The sequence below is a fragment of the Phodopus roborovskii genome, unplaced genomic scaffold (assembly GCF_943737965.1).
Source record: "Phodopus roborovskii unplaced genomic scaffold, PHOROB, whole genome shotgun sequence".
In the NCBI taxonomy this organism is placed as follows: Eukaryota; Metazoa; Chordata; class Mammalia; order Rodentia; family Cricetidae; genus Phodopus; species Phodopus roborovskii.
In genome coordinates this window covers 36,844,413-36,860,204 of record NW_026125295.1, presented here as the reverse complement: position 1 = coordinate 36,860,204, position 15,792 = coordinate 36,844,413, and the positions used below count along the sequence as shown (strand labels likewise).

General features: G+C 41.3%; 1 pseudogene; it reads right to left on the bottom strand.

Moving 5' to 3' along the window:
• Nucleotides 1-8,109: 8,109 nt before the first annotated feature.
• LOC127213483 (selenoprotein W-like) lies at nt 8,110-8,402 on the bottom strand (annotated as a pseudogene).
• Between the last annotated feature and the right edge of the window lie 7,390 nt (nt 8,403-15,792).

Genomic DNA, 15,792 nt, shown 5'->3' with positions numbered 1-15,792 from the left:
AAGTATGCATGCTTTCAGCTGTTCCCTACTCCCACAACTGCAGCTCACTCCAGTGACATAATGCACAGGACTGCGGGAAGGGAAATGCAAAAATAAGGCTTAACAAAATATTGCTTTAAAATGTGCATTATTTTGTTTAGTTGGGTGCTTGGGCAGTCTATGGGGCCTCTAGCAGTGGAACCAATATTTATCCCTAATACATGAATGGGCTTTGGAAGCCCATTGCCCATCGGCCTAGATACACAGGGGAAGGCCTAGGTCCTGCCGCAATTGATGTGACAGACTCTGATGATCCCCCATGGGAGGCCTCACCCTCCCAGGGGAGTGGATGGGGGGTTGGATGGAGGGTGGGTGGGGGGACATGGGAGGACAGGAGAGAGAGGGAACTGGGATAGGTATGTAAAATAAGATTGTTTTTAATTTAAATAAAAAGTAATTAAAATTTAAAAATATATAGTATTTGAGGGCTTTGTATGTATATAATGTATATGTAAGTGTATCTGTATGTGTATGTATATGATGTATACATATATGTATATGATATATATGTATAGGGCAAAGATATACCTGGCTTTTAGGAGGATAAAAAGATAATTCTACTTTTATGCCATTCTCTTCCTTCTCACTTTGTACTGCAGAAGCCTCCGTTCATTTTCAGGTTCACATTATTTTGTTCACTGACAAAGCAAAAGTACAACACTGAACACACCATAAAATAGGTTTCTGCCTTCACCAAGCCCTTGTATTGTGTGACTTTTGTTTGATTTGTTCACCATGAATCCATAATTATGGTCTGCTATCTTAATTCATGCACACTTACACATGATGCTTGCCTTGTGAATGTCTGAACATGGAAATAGAATAAGGCAGTTCTCTTCAGAGAACAAGCAGCATAAGCAATTGAACCAATGTTCACTACAAATCTCTGGCCGTTGGTTTTCATCACTAAGTAACTTTCTACAAACTTTCCTCAGAGACACTCAACTTCTCACCAACAGAACCCAGGCTTTCTGAGCTAACTCGCCTTTTTGCAGTTGCATTGACTAACTCAGAATTATTTGCAAGCTTTCCAGATTTGCTTTCTAGGATTTTCCAAATGATTATGAGGTAAGAATTTTCTCTAGGATTTGTGGGGCACTCTCTGATTAGCAAATTCTTGTCTGGGAAAAAAAGAAAAAAATTAAAAATAAACTTTCCACAAGAGCCAGTTAGAAAATTTTAGCAGTTCACCAAATGTTCAGTGATGTAAAACCTTCCTAAGATGGACTAACATGCTGTGTTTTGTAGGGTCCTGCATGGACCCCCGAGGCACCTTGAGCAAGCTCTCATACATACCATTCAGTTGTTAGCAAAGCTCTTTAAAAGCCTTGCCATTTTGGTTTTTTGTTTGTTTGTTTGTATTTTGCCACTTATGCTGAGTCAGGAAACCTCCCTTAAAGGAGCCACACAAATTTCTCCTTGTCTCTAGCAAAACAGAGTCCAACCCAAAAAAAAAATGCTGATACCAAGAAGCCTTGCTTGTCTCTGTTCTTTTGTTTCTAAAACCCTTTTTTAAACTTTTGTTAAGTTTTAAGTGGAAGTTCTTTGTTCCACGTTGGATGCAATTATGTTATGAGCAGGGTTTTTTTCTGCCTGCCTAGACCCACAGCTGTGCCAGAGACACTGTATTAGATATAATTCTGTTGGCCAGTTACTAGTTTCTTATTGGCTAGCTCTGTCTTAATTATTAACCCATTTCTATTAATTTAAGTACTTCCACGTGGTCTTATTGGAGAGAGGGGCTGGCGTTCTTCTATCCGTCCTCCATCTTGGAACTCCTCCCTATTCCTTCCTCTCTTCTCCTTGTCTCCTAGTCCTAGTCCCATTGTCCAACAGCTTTATTCATTAACCAATACAAGAAACATATTTACAGAATGACATCTCCCATAACTGTCTTACATTTTCTGAAATGAAGATTTCTGATAGCAGCACTGAGCAGAATAAAAATGTTCCCAACCTTCATCTCCTCATAAAGAATAAATTAATTACTAGCCAACACGAATGGACTGTGACTTTATGATAGTCTCAAGATGCAGGTTTCGACATCACCATGGAGCCCAAAACAGAAGAAAACTATTTTGAAAATGGCAGATATGTCCTGGAATGTGTCCACCATCATGAGTCTTATTCAAAATGGGGGAGCAGATCCATGCTCTGGACTCAGAGTAGATTTGCAGGTCTATGGTCCTAGAGAAGGTTCCATGTGTCCAAACACACCTATCCATCTGCTCTTGACAGGACCAGGGAAGGACTTGAAAATAGACATAGAAGTATCTTCATGGCTAGCTGTAGATAGTCATGATGAACCACTGTCAGAGAGGGACTTACCAACAGCAACAACAACAAAAAGGAAAGTTATAAGATGCCCACACTAACATTATAGTCATCACTGAAAATTGAAAGGTTTTCCAATAGGAGTTAGAAGGCACCAGAGTGGAAGGCCTCCTCAATCAGAAGAGCTGGGCAAGAAAAAGAAATTAAAACCTAACCAATAAATCAATAAAAAAGAATGTGCACTACCATATCTAGACTGATTTTTATCTTTCCTTTCATCATTTATTAACATTTGTAACCAAAGAAAATTGTGTGTGTGTATGTGTATGTATGTATATGTGTGTGTATGTGTACATATATAGAGAGAGATGTTTATGTTTCATTTAATCTTCCAAATAAATTTCAGTAAGATCAACAAAAGCAAAATTTGAAGTGAAAAACTAAATATTCATAATTCAACACAGAGTATGTCGGTTAGCATCATGTTACAAAGTCAAATTTATAAATATATGTATTTTGAAAAGTATGTACATTTTCCATTACTTTGTGCATAAAATTCTAACATTTTCCAGTGGTGAAAAGTTCTCTCACTACACATATTAGAGCTGTGGACTATCTAACAACCAAGTGTCAATGTTCCACATAAGCTTAGAAACTTGAAAATTCTTCTGCATGGAGGGAGGGCCTAGTTCCTACTCCAAATTACTTGACAGATTTAGATGACCCTTCCAGGAAGACATCACCCTACAAGTGGAGTGGGGGGGGGGAATGGGATGGGAGAGTGGTCGGGGAGCATGGGAGGGTGGAAGAGAGGGAGGGAGGGAGGAAGGGAAGGAGGGAAGGATGTAGAGGGAACTGGGATCGATATATAAAATAAGAAAAATAAATAAATAAAATTCTTCTGCAGGTATAAAATGAAATACAGGTATAAGAATCTGATGCAGTATTCCTTTGGTCAAGTAATTTATTCTCTTTAACATAACCCTAAGTAATAGAAAACATATTTTAAGAAAGTAGAAAATCCAAGACATGCATCATAGTAGATATAAATAACTTTCTAGATTGCCTGTCCCAGGTTTACTCTAGCACTGACTTATTCAAGATATGCATGCCATTTTAGGAAATAGTTTCCTCATTTCCTGCATCCTCACTGCCTTCTTACTTGATTGTATGCCTTACAAAACCACAGAAATACCCAGGGAAGAAAGGGGAGAAAGAATTTTTCTTAAACAATAATGTGCTTTAAAAATTCAAAACACTGGATATATTCTGCATTAAAAATAAAGGTTTTTCTTTTGTTTCCACAGAAAATGAAAAGATGTGGATTCCTTCCAGACTAATGTGGTTTGATCACGCCAGACCGCCTGAAACAGAGTACAAGCTGATCCTACATTCAAAACAGCTGGACAAAACAGCCCTACAGACTACAGCCAGGATATCTGAATCTTCTTCGAATCCCCCAAGAGAGCGCCCCTTACCAGCAGGAAGTAGTTTGGAAAGAACGACACCCAAATTCCCAAATATTGTGTATAAATGTTTGTTTTCATTTAATTGGACTGTTATATAAAATTAAATAAAATTAAAAAAAGAAAAAAATAAAGGTTTTTCTAATCTCATCCAAAGGAAAGGCTTGTTTAGAATTCCTGAGGTGGTTGCAATAGTCCCTTTGATGTCTCTATCATGAGATCGAAATGTTCCAAGATAATGTTTCCTGACCAACCTTCTTTCTGAAAACAAGAAGTTCTAACATCAAGTATTTCCTGGTCATGTGCAAAGGAATTACCTCTAATAGAATTTCTGTGAAGGGTATACTAAGAAAGATAGTGGGGTTTTCATTTTCATCCTATTTCTTAAACATTTTCCTCTTAGTAAATTAAAACAATAAAAGTTAATACACGTGGGGCTGGAAAAGGGAGTGGGGGTGGCATTGGATCTCTCATGAGTTCTGCTCCAAGCCTGGGGCTTTATTCACTCATGGATTTCAGATATCTGTTAGTAGAAGGTAATTTATGAAAATCTTTTAAAAAAAATAGGGGTTCTAGGCCCTAGTCTCAAAGAACCCAACCTTGTAAACTGGGGGGGGGGGAGGGCATGGGAAATGTCACAAAGACCCCTAATTGAACTCATCACATTTTATGAAATCCTGACAATCATGGTGGAAAAATGACAGAAATGGGGCTTTTAGAAGCAGAAGGATGCTTCTGATCCTGGGCAGACAAAGGTCGATCACATAAAGAGTGAGAGTTCCAGGACATTAAGAGAGCCATTCTTTAAACCCTGGCTCCTCTGACCCGTGGACAGATGCTCGAGCCTTGGGACTCAAGGCATGGAAGGGATTCAGTTTCTGACGGGATGCATAGGGAATTACTGCTTCTCTCTCTTTTTATCCATGGGGAACGTGACTTTCCTTCCCTTCTGCATAGAGACAGGAGCTGAGCAGGAAGAGAACAGCTCAAAGCCCTTGATTCTTTTCACACTGAACCACTGGCTTATGGGTCGATGACCACAAATGCTACTGCAGCATTTTCTGAGGAGGGGGAGGACAGTGGGAAAGTGACTTTAGAGGCAGCATAGCTGGCTCACCTTCCGCTATTGAGCTGGAGACTGGAGATGATTGCAGGCTCCGGAAAGGGCACAGTGCAGATCAGGCAGTTTCCACAGAGGCCACAGACGGAGTAGCTGATGTGGAGTGTGCCACAACTGATCCGCAGCAAGCAGAAACTGCCAAGGTCAGAGGCACAGGTCTGCTCCTTAATTAATCACAGCTAAATATTGAACCACAAATGAGGACCAACCTTGCAGGCTGCAGGAAGAATTTGTTTAACCACATAAACTCAAAAACCTTGGGGGAGAAGGGGAGGAGGTGGTCAACCTCTCTATTGAAATTCTGGTATTTTTGGAATTCCATACCGCGTTAATAACACTATGCAGCAAGACCCTCTGCTGTCATCACAAATGTTATTAAGGTTTATCAGTGTGTTGGTTAAAGGCATTTGAGAAATAAAACCACCCACCCATGTTTTTGAGCAATTGAAGCAGAAACATAAAATAAGGGAGAAAACATTTTCCAAAAGAGATTGCAAATCTATTTACCTACAAGCAATCTTGCTTGCCCAGTTACACGCTTCACAAGTCTCTATTTCATTAAAATTGGTCTTTCTTGAACTTCTACAGTAAAATGTGCACTGGTGGCCAGCCTCATTCTGAGTAACCTGTCACGGCCCAGCACTTTCTTCAGCCACAAACAGAGCAAATCTAGCACCACTATCCATCTTCCTGAAGTGGGAGCCCAACCACCCCTCCCATTCCCATTCCCTCCAGCAGAGTACTGACTTGTAATGCAAGCTGCGAAGCAGCTGATGGCCTAACAGATGGAGCAGGGCTCTTTTCACTGCTAGTCAATGCCCAGTCTACCCAGCAGGCCACCATGCATGGCAATATCACAGGCCCTGCCCGTTGAAACTGTAATTTAACTAACAGAGAGCTAGTCAAAAGAAACAGCTCTCAGATAGGATTCATAGGCTTCTAAGCACTGAAGTGGTGCCACTACCTGGCAAGCAGAATGCTCTAAGTGCATCTCTGCAGTGTCAGTCCATCTCTCCACCTGGAGAAAGCACAAACTGCAAAAAAAAAAAGTCACCCAGAGACATTTTCTTTGGAAATGAACTTCAGTGGAGACCCATTTATGAACCAAACCAGCTACTGAACTCTGACATATCTGAGATGCTGAGAAGCCAATAGGTGGCTTCCAGTAACTGAAGGGAAATGTACACACCTTGCTGTGCATAGAAAACAAGGACATAAGAAATCAAGATGTTATCAAGGATGATAGGCACTCTAATTACAATAAATGTGTAATGTTAGAACTTAAGTCTGACCTATGTAATATCACCTGTGTGATGAAAACAATCTCTCTACAAGGTACATTTAGACTAGCTGAGTAATAAACTATAATGTGTGGGAAATAAGCTTCCAGACAAAATGAATGGCATATTCATATCCTTGGGTAGGATTCATTTAGGAAACTAAATGAAAGACCAGCCCACATGGAATATAATGTACAGGTAAGAGAGGCAGGGGTTAAAAGTGTGAAAGTCAGAAAATGCTCAGACTTCTTAGGGTTCACAGGATGCTGCTTTCTTTATAACCATAAAATGGGACATTGCAGGACTTCAAGAATAACGTCCCAACTGTGAGGAGATTCTGCACACAGAAGGAGGTAAGTATTAAAGGTGGATGAATGCAACAGATAGGGTGGTACAACAGACATGGATACAAATGGCAAGAGGGAGATGATTGACAGATAGAAATAGATAGATGATTGATAGATGATAAATAGATAGATAGATGACACATACATGCCTACATGCATGAATGCATACATACATACACATAGTGCATAATGGATGGATGGGTGGGTTAATGGATAGATGGATGGATAGATGGAGTAAAAAATCCTAGTGCCTTCCCAACATTTTTTTTAATTCCACAGGGGGTAACGTGCTAGATAGTTTTATATCAAGTCTACAAAAGCTAGAGTCATTTTGAAAAAAACTAATCTCAATTGAGAAAACGTGTCCAGCAGAATGGTTTGTGGTACATTTTTTGATTGATGATTGATGTGGGAGGGACCAGCTCACCATCTCTTTTACAGAAATAGAAAAGTAACTAAGATAAACAGGTAGGAAAGAAAGACAGTTTAATGCTGAATAAACATCAAACCAGATTGTGCTACAGGAAAGCTGCTAAAAATCTGCAAATTCAAAAAATTATTGCCACCCTTTCATAGAACCAACAAATCACCTTCTGTATACATGTTCTCAAGGTAAGTAATAACTATACCTCAAGTAAGGAAATGATCCCATCACATGTTACCAAGTAACTTTCTCTGGGAACTAATTTCACAGAAGTGTCCCCTGTGACAGTCAACACTCAGACACAAACATTCCTAGTGCCCAGCTCAGCAATTATACAGGCAGCCACATAGCTGAATTTGAGCACCTCCAAAGTGCAAAAGGAGATCATGAAAGGAATACAAGCCTGATTCAGAAACTGTCTCCAAAACAGTAAAGCCAGTAGTCAGTTCTGAACTCACAATTGGACAGCAGAATGACCCTGAAATAGGTGGTTCTTATAATGTTACTGCCATACATATTGTTGCCATTGTAATGTGCTAACTAAGCACAACTTCTTTCTATTTTGGTCTGAATAATGAGTTATTTTTCTACCATACTGGTGGCCTCCCTGCTTTAGAACTGGACTAGGATGCTCAGAATCATGTGGTGTGTAGTGATCAGTCCATGTCACAGAGACTTCTCTTCCAGCAAGCCCTCTAAACTGAAGATGTTTATCTCCTTAACCTGGGGGTTTCCCTGCACACCACACTGTAAAGTTGCCCCCTTTCTGAACATGGCCCATCAATTTTTTCCTTTTGACTATGGCCCCAATATTGGGTCCTTTTGAATGGACAGATGTCTCTTTTATTTAATTAATTTCTTTGTTTGTTGCCTCATCTAATTTTTATTCCACTGGAAACAGTTGGCAACATGGCTCCTTTTCTTCTTACAGTCTGAGCTGCAGTAGGGAAACCAAGTCAGGTAAATAGATGAGAGACATGGAGGAATTCAGGGAGAGGTCAGTAGCGCAGGGCAGGGTGCATGCACGAGTGGATGCTGGGATGCTGGGATGCACACCCCCTCACAGAGGCACTCTCTGGCCTGACTTGGTGGAACATCAAGGAAAGGCCACAGGTCTTCGAGACATTCCAGTCCTTCCTGTCATAAGGCAGCTGCCAGGAGGTCTCAGGACCCTGCCTCCAGGGCTTACTGGCACTGAGCCAGAACAGCTTTGATGGCGGCCACCTGTTTCCGAAACTTGCTTTCTGTATCTACATAGCTATCACCTCTCTTCTTGGAGTGAACCAACTCCCCAGCTACTGTCACTTCAAAGAAACTGGTGACCTGGGGAGTCCCCTCGCCACAGATGTCCAGGCATCCAGGGAACTCATGTTCTAGCTGCTCCTTGAGCTGGAGATACTTGGGCTTGTAGCCTAAAGCTCCACAATACACGACTCAAACGGTGAGCGCCATTGTTTCAGGCCACATCCCCACATGGAGCCAGGACCCAACCCATGAGCAACGAGGATCTTGAGGTCTGTGTGTCAGATGTCTCTTTTAATATTTGCAACACGAATCTCTTCCAGATGTCTTGTATTCCTTTCTCACAAGAGGCCTCACTGGGAATTATGGTCACCAATAATCTCATTCTTTCAGACTCACTATTAGGATATATTCTTAAGGAATGAGGTGAGTTTGATCCTAAAAAGAAAACACCATCAAGCCTCTTTCTTCAATGCAAATTGGGACTGGTTCTTGCCTCTCTTTGATCACTGTACTAATAGGCTGACATTTCTTCTGTCTTCCCTAGCAATTGTAGGAGGCCAAACATTAAACTTCTTTTACTACCCTCTTCTTTCTTCCTTCACTGGGTTTCTTAATGGTTGGATTTGTGCAAATGTTGCATTAAGAGAAGGTTACCTAGGCTGCCAGCTTCTCATGCTCTCTAGCAGTGTCACCTATGTTAACAGACATCACCCTATTGCCAATCTTAATAGTTAAATAAAAAACAGCCTTTTAAGGGATATTCTTTGGCATATCAGCAGCGTCTTTAAGGAATCTCCTTTGGGAATATGGTCCCTTTTGCAATCAACACAGCTGAACCTGTAGGGTGAAAAATTAAGAACTTTCTGAAGTTATGAAAAAAACTATTGAACTCTCCTCATTCCAAGGCTAACTTATACCCAAACCGTGAGGTCTTCATCATGGGCATATACATGGACAGACTAAACTACTTAATTCTGAAAGTGAACAGACCTATCAACTCCTCAAAAGTTTTTTGATAGAAGTCCATAAGTCCAAGTTCCCTGTCTCCAGATCCCATAAAGAACCATAAATTTGGGGCCCATCCTGCCAACACAAACACTGGTAACTGCAAAAAGCATACATATTACATGTTCAATGGAGAACCAGGCTATAAAGTTCCCAAAACCTATTCTCCATGGCTGGAACCTACTCCATATTTTCCTCTTCTCTAGGGTAACTATTTCTTTGTGAAGAAGCATTGAATCCCATTTCTGAACACCATTAGAAACATTCTATAGTTTAATCTTTCCCTTACTGCCATTTAAAGTCATGAGAACCATATATACATTTTCTTTCCAATATCTGTTTTCTGCCACCCAACAAACCACTTTGGCATCCATAGTTCCAAACATCATATTTAATCAGGATCTCACAGTCACCAAACTGCATATTCCTATGGCCCAAACTGAAAAAGCATTCTTGAGTTTTAGCACTGCTTGTCTTCCCCTCCCTGTGAGTTCAAAAGTTGGAGAAGAGCCCTATGAACTCTATTTTTGCTGCACAAAGACTATTCCTACAACTCATAGACCAAATAACTGTATTAGTCCAGTAATTGTCAATAATACAGGAACTGTTAAGTTTGCTTATAGCAGCTATACTTCAAAACCAGCAGGTGCTAGATGTGCTGACCACTGCTCAGAATGGAATTTGCACCATGCTAAAGGAGAATGCTGCTTTCACATCAACAAATCTAGACAATAAAACCTCTACATTAACATCAACCACACCAACAATTTTTCAGAACAAACATCCAAGGTAGATTTGACTGGTGAGATTTTAAAGTGAGCATCTGATCGTGTCTGTCCTGGTTACTTCCCTTTATGGAACTATTCATAACCATCTGCCTAAATCTTGAATTTGGTACTTCCATTTTTTAACCCTAGGTTATCAAGTTTGTTTTGTTCTATGGTCCAATACTTCCACCTCCATCTCCACCTCCATCTCTGTGAGGCATTCAATGTGTACCTTCTACCAAAAACCAATTTGTCCTAGTTTGCTTCTCTATTGTGATAAAAAAAAAAAAAAAACACTAACAAAAAGCAACTTGGTTCCCTTCTTTGGGAGTGAAAGGTTTCATTTCCTTTTATAGCTTGCAGTCTGTTCCATTAAGGGAAGTCAGGGCAGAAACTCAACCCGGGAACCTGAAATCAGAAACTAAAGAAGAGACCAGAAAGAACTACTGATCACTGACTTGCTTTCTTACATAGCACAGCCCCAACTGCCCAGGAATGTCACTGCCTACAGAGAGCTGGACCCTACCATGTAAATCACTAATCAGGGAAATGTCTGATAGACCAAGCTGATGGAAGCAATTCCTCAGTTGAAGTTTCATCTTCCCAGGTGACCCTAATTTGTGTCAAATTGGAAAATAACAAAAAACAAAAAACTAACCAGCACACACTCTTAAGTACGGTTCTCTTTTCATGGATCCCTAACAAGAGTAAAAAGTGATAGAGCCAGTGAATTGCCCCTGCTTTGTGGGAAAAGGCCACTGAAACAGGATTTGGGGAGAAGGGTGAAGGAAATCCATGGCTGAGAGAACAGAAAGAGAACTGATACCCAGTGCAAACCCAGGTCAGAAAGGTAGCAGCTCCATCCTGAACAAACAGTAGAATCAAAGAACAGCACTGAAATAAAGCAAGCTGCTACCTAGTACAAGAGGCTGCCCTCCTTTGCCTGATGGAGCTTACATTAGGAGAAATGAAATACAGCGTGACTCACCCTAACTTGGACCAACCAATCTGGACTGTCTTTATTCACATGTCAGGACTCACATGCTGGGACACTATATGCAAAGTGACTTACCTAACTCTAGGAGAGCTCCCCTGCCTCATATAGCCCACAACCATCTGCTGGCAAAGCTTCTATTGCAGCCACACTTTCTTCACCATCTACTAAACAAACTTGTCTCCCCTCTTCTGTCATCTAAATGGTGAACTACATCACTAAACTGCAGAACTCCTCGCCATATCTGACCTTCAGTTTAGCAGGCAAAGAACTTGTCAGAATGATCAAGTCATTTTCTCTTAGTAGTAAGCCCATTCCTCTAGTTCACTGTGGCAGACTGGGAGGCTCAAGACATGCATGCTCCCTGCTTAGCCTCTTCTCCTTCAAGGTGCTTCAACAATGGTCTTTAACTCCCACAGAAGCAGCTAATCCAGGTCTTCAGTTTTGTCCATATTCCCAAAACAGCCCCACCCCAACCCCCTTGTCCATCCTACATTCTCTGTGCTGGCCCCCTGTCCATCCTTCTGTCTCCTCTGTGCAATAGGGCTGGGCCCCTCCCTCCCCAGGTATGGGCTCAGTTCTGGACATCTAGATATTGACAGGCAAGCACTTTGGTTTGCTCCCCTGGTCTAGGTGTGATGTCTGCTTTCTTCTTTTGTACATTGAGTTCCCTGAGTATCCCCTCTCCCTTTTCAGTACTTGAACACTAAGTCAATTTCATAACCCAAGTTTCTTCCAACAATATGTGGAGTATGTCTTTTGTATCTCTGGCTGATGTAATGGGGGAACCCTATCCTTCCTAGCAGTGACAAGAATCCTAATGATCAGTCTTTTAAAGTTTAGCTGTGATGACCCCACCATAGAAAAGGACTCCATTGAAATGTGCATTAAAGGAAGAGTTTTGTATGTAAATAAATTTAGAAGGTGCCACCTGATGGGAGATGTTATTATGTATATATGTTTCTCATACTGGTTAATGAATAAAGCACTGTTGGCCAATAGGAAAGCAAGATAGGTGGGACTAGGAGACAAGGAGGAAATAGGAAGTAGTAATGAGAGTCAAGATGGAAGGTCTGGAGGAGGCAGAATCGCCAGCCGCCTCTCTCTGGTAAGACCACGTGGAAATACATAGAAATGGGCTAATAATTAAGACAGAGCTAGTAACGGGCCAACAGAATTATATGGAATACAGAGTCTCTGTGTGTTAATTGGTGTTGGCGCGGCGACTGGACAAGACCAGGCAGTGGGAAGAAAAACCTTACTCCCTACAGCCACCCAATGGGAACCAAGGCTTACATCTGAGGCATCAATGAGTAAAGTAGTCCAATGAGAAGCAGTTCTTGCTCCCAGATATGGAAGCCAAAAACAACATCAGTAGGAACTAAGGCTTTGGAACAAAGGCATTGCTCTGCTCCCACCATGTGTACAGGCAATGCTGTGAAACTGACTGTATTTCTTGACTACCCTAGATCAATTAATTGAGATGAAAGCTCAGGAACGTGTGTGTGTGTGTGTGTGTGTGTGTGTGTGTGTGTGTGTGTGTGTGTGTGTGTGTTACAGTTCAGAAGGACTTCTCCCAGCTATGCCATCTCTAACCACAACTGAGCTCCCATAATGCAGAAAAGAAACCACAGAAATAGAAGACAGGTATTTCCAGAGTCCACAGTTTTTTTTTTCAAGTAAGGCCTCTCTCTAATGCAACGGATGCTTAGTTGAGCCATCTAGTTATGAAGAACCCATTGAAGATGAGCTGCTCATGGACCAGAGTCTTCCCCTGAGTTTAGACTCAGCTCTAACCACAGAGTCACCACAGTAATAATGGTATTCTTTAATTTTAATGACTGTTGGTGTGTCCTAAATTCTATCATTTAGCCCCTATACACCTTTTAAAGTTCAGCTGAAGAAAGTGAGGTTTTTGAATGGAAGCTATACACAGATTATATGTACACACAGCAGACAGGCTTCCCCATGCCCCAGGAATACTGTAGATCCCACTGTTCATGTGTATTTTGAAGTTATGACTTCTATATTTTCCCCTCTCTCCTGAAGACAGAACCTGATGCAAATGAAATCCATATCTTCTCAGACATTATACTATGTCTGGCACATAGCAGACTCCCAATAAATATTTGATTAGTGAATCAATTATACATTTTAAATGTTGCTTCCATGGTTACTTGTCTAAGTATTTTAAGCATTGCATTCCCCCCATGTTATTCAACAGTAGCTAATTCAATCTTCAAAGGAATAATTTAAGATTGTACATTGTTCACATTCTCCATCCAGAAGCAGAAAGGCCCAGCACAAAACTAAAGCCAGAATTTGTCTTTAAAATATCTCAGTCTGTATTTTGTCAAAACAAATTTCACACCTTTAGCTTTTCCAGAGTAAATGGAGTAAGGACACACCACTGCCCTTGTTTAAAAGCCAGAGAATGTGAAATATGAGAAAGTCACTTCCCTTAGGACATTTGGCCACCAGAATAAGAAAGTGGCTGTGTAAAGTGTCAGAGACTCAGAATCTGGAACCTGAATGCCATGACTAAAATCTTGGTTCTTTACCTCCCTCTGGCTGTGTGACTTTGGGGAAGTTACTAAATTCTCTGTGGCTCCATTTTTCTTATTGTGTATTGAGGCAGGGTCACCTTGTGTATCCCTGACTGGCCTGAAATTCACTATGTAGACAAGGCTAGCCTCAAACTAAAAAGAACTGCATGCCTGGGGCCCAGAAGGGCTGAGATTAAAGGTGTGCACCACTGCATCCCACTGTCCATTTCCTCTACTGTTCAAAACCAGAATTGTAGCAAACCTTATCTATCTCATAAGCTTGTTCACTAAAAGAATTTACTTATATAAGTTCATTATTGCCTTGTACATTTGCAAAGTTACTATTTTTCCCTAGAAATATAAACAAATATCCCCCAGTATCTAATATAATATAAGGTGATTTGCGACTGCAGTGGAAAGAGATATGTTTTGGAACTTAGGTAACATTTGAGCTATCCAGCTCTTGAGTGACCTCTAAGAAGGATCATGTGCAAATCACATAGGCAAAAAATGCAGAAGGAAGATCAAGAGAAGAAGAGACAACTTAAAGAGAAGAGTTCGGGGCAAGGGTGTGGTTGGTGGAGGCCAGGTTTCACAGAAGCTAGAGGAAATACTAAGTAGATTCCAATCAGAGGCAGCTACAAAAACTTTCAGTCCCATTGTGAATGAAGCTCAGGCAGTGGAAGAGAAATGACTCTTTTCCAAACCTTAATGCATAGTTTGCTGCAATCACTTAGCATAGACACCCTGGGTACTGATCCCAGAGGTAACAAATGGTCCCAGCCACTTAACTTTACCACTTTGACCTATGATGATTCAGGCAGCCCAGTGTAGAAAGGTTACTTCCCTAGTGATCCAAGATACACGGTATTCCCCTGGTACCAACATTTGTATCCATCCCTAGGTAATAGATCAGGGAAACAGCAACAACTAATGGAGAATCCCACCTGTGAACCTCATTCACAAGTGATTTGATATCCACCTTGGAAGAGGGGGACAGTAACAAGCAAGGAGAGAGAGTCACCTGCCAAAAAAATTTGGTGGAGGATGTCCTTCTGTATATATGTTTCTCTTACAGGTTGAATAAAACACTGTTTGGCCAATAGAAGCAGGAAGACAGGCAGAGATAGGAGATGAGGAGAATTCTGGGAAAGTTAGGCAAAGAGGCTCAGCAAAGGGATGCCATGTAGCAGAAAAAGGAGTAACAGGTAAGATGAGACCATGTGGAAATACTTAGATTAATAGAAATAGGTTAATAATTAAGACAGAGCTAATCAATAAGAAGGCCTAGCCATCAGCCATCAGTTTTATAATTAATAAAGAATCCATTTTGGGGCTAACGGAAGCAGTAGCAGGAAGAGGCTTAAAAAAAAAAAAAAAAAAAAAAACTCCAGCAACAAATTGTGCCTGTGAACGCCATTCACAAATGTCGTGATGTCCACCTTAGAAGAGGGTAAGAGCGCTCTTCCACCGGCTATTGGCCAGAGGTGAGTCTGGGCCCAATCCGGGCTGCCTGTCCCCTACAACCTCTTTCCCCCCCCTCCCCCACGTGAACTCGCTGGGTTGGCCCCTGATCCTGCTGCTCCTGTCTCCAGTCCCCATCGAGAGCACCCTTGGAACTCTGATACTCCCCCACCCATCCCCACCAACAGCCTACCCCCCCTACCCTGAGCCCTACTCCATCCATGGTCCTGCTGCTCTGTTTGAGCACTGGGACACAGGGTGGAGCCAATAGCCCCCCCTACTTCAGAGACTTCTCGGACCAACTCTGAACAAAGGAGTCCTGCCTATCCACATAGGACCACCCTTAATTTGCACCGAACCCCAAATAGGCTGGACCAAAGAAAAAAGACCCCTCGACATATAATAATCAAAACACCTAGCATACAGAATAAAGAAAGAATATTAAGAGCAGTGAAGGAAAAAGGACAGGTAACATATAAAGGCAGACTTATCAAAATTACACCTGACTTCTCCATGGAAACCATCAAGGCCAGAAGGTCCTGGATAGATGTTCTAAAAGTATTAAGAGAACACGGATGCCAACCTAGGCTACTATATCCAGCAAAACTCTCAATCAATATAGATGGAGAGAACAAGATATTTAATGACAAAACCAGATTTTCCCAATATGTATCTACAAATCCAGCCCTACAGAAAGTATTAGAAGGAAAACTCCAACCCAAGGAAGGTAACTACACCCACAAAAATGTAGGCAACAGATAATCCAACTACACCAGAAACCAAGGGTGAAGCAGAACTAATATATTCACAATACCACTGCC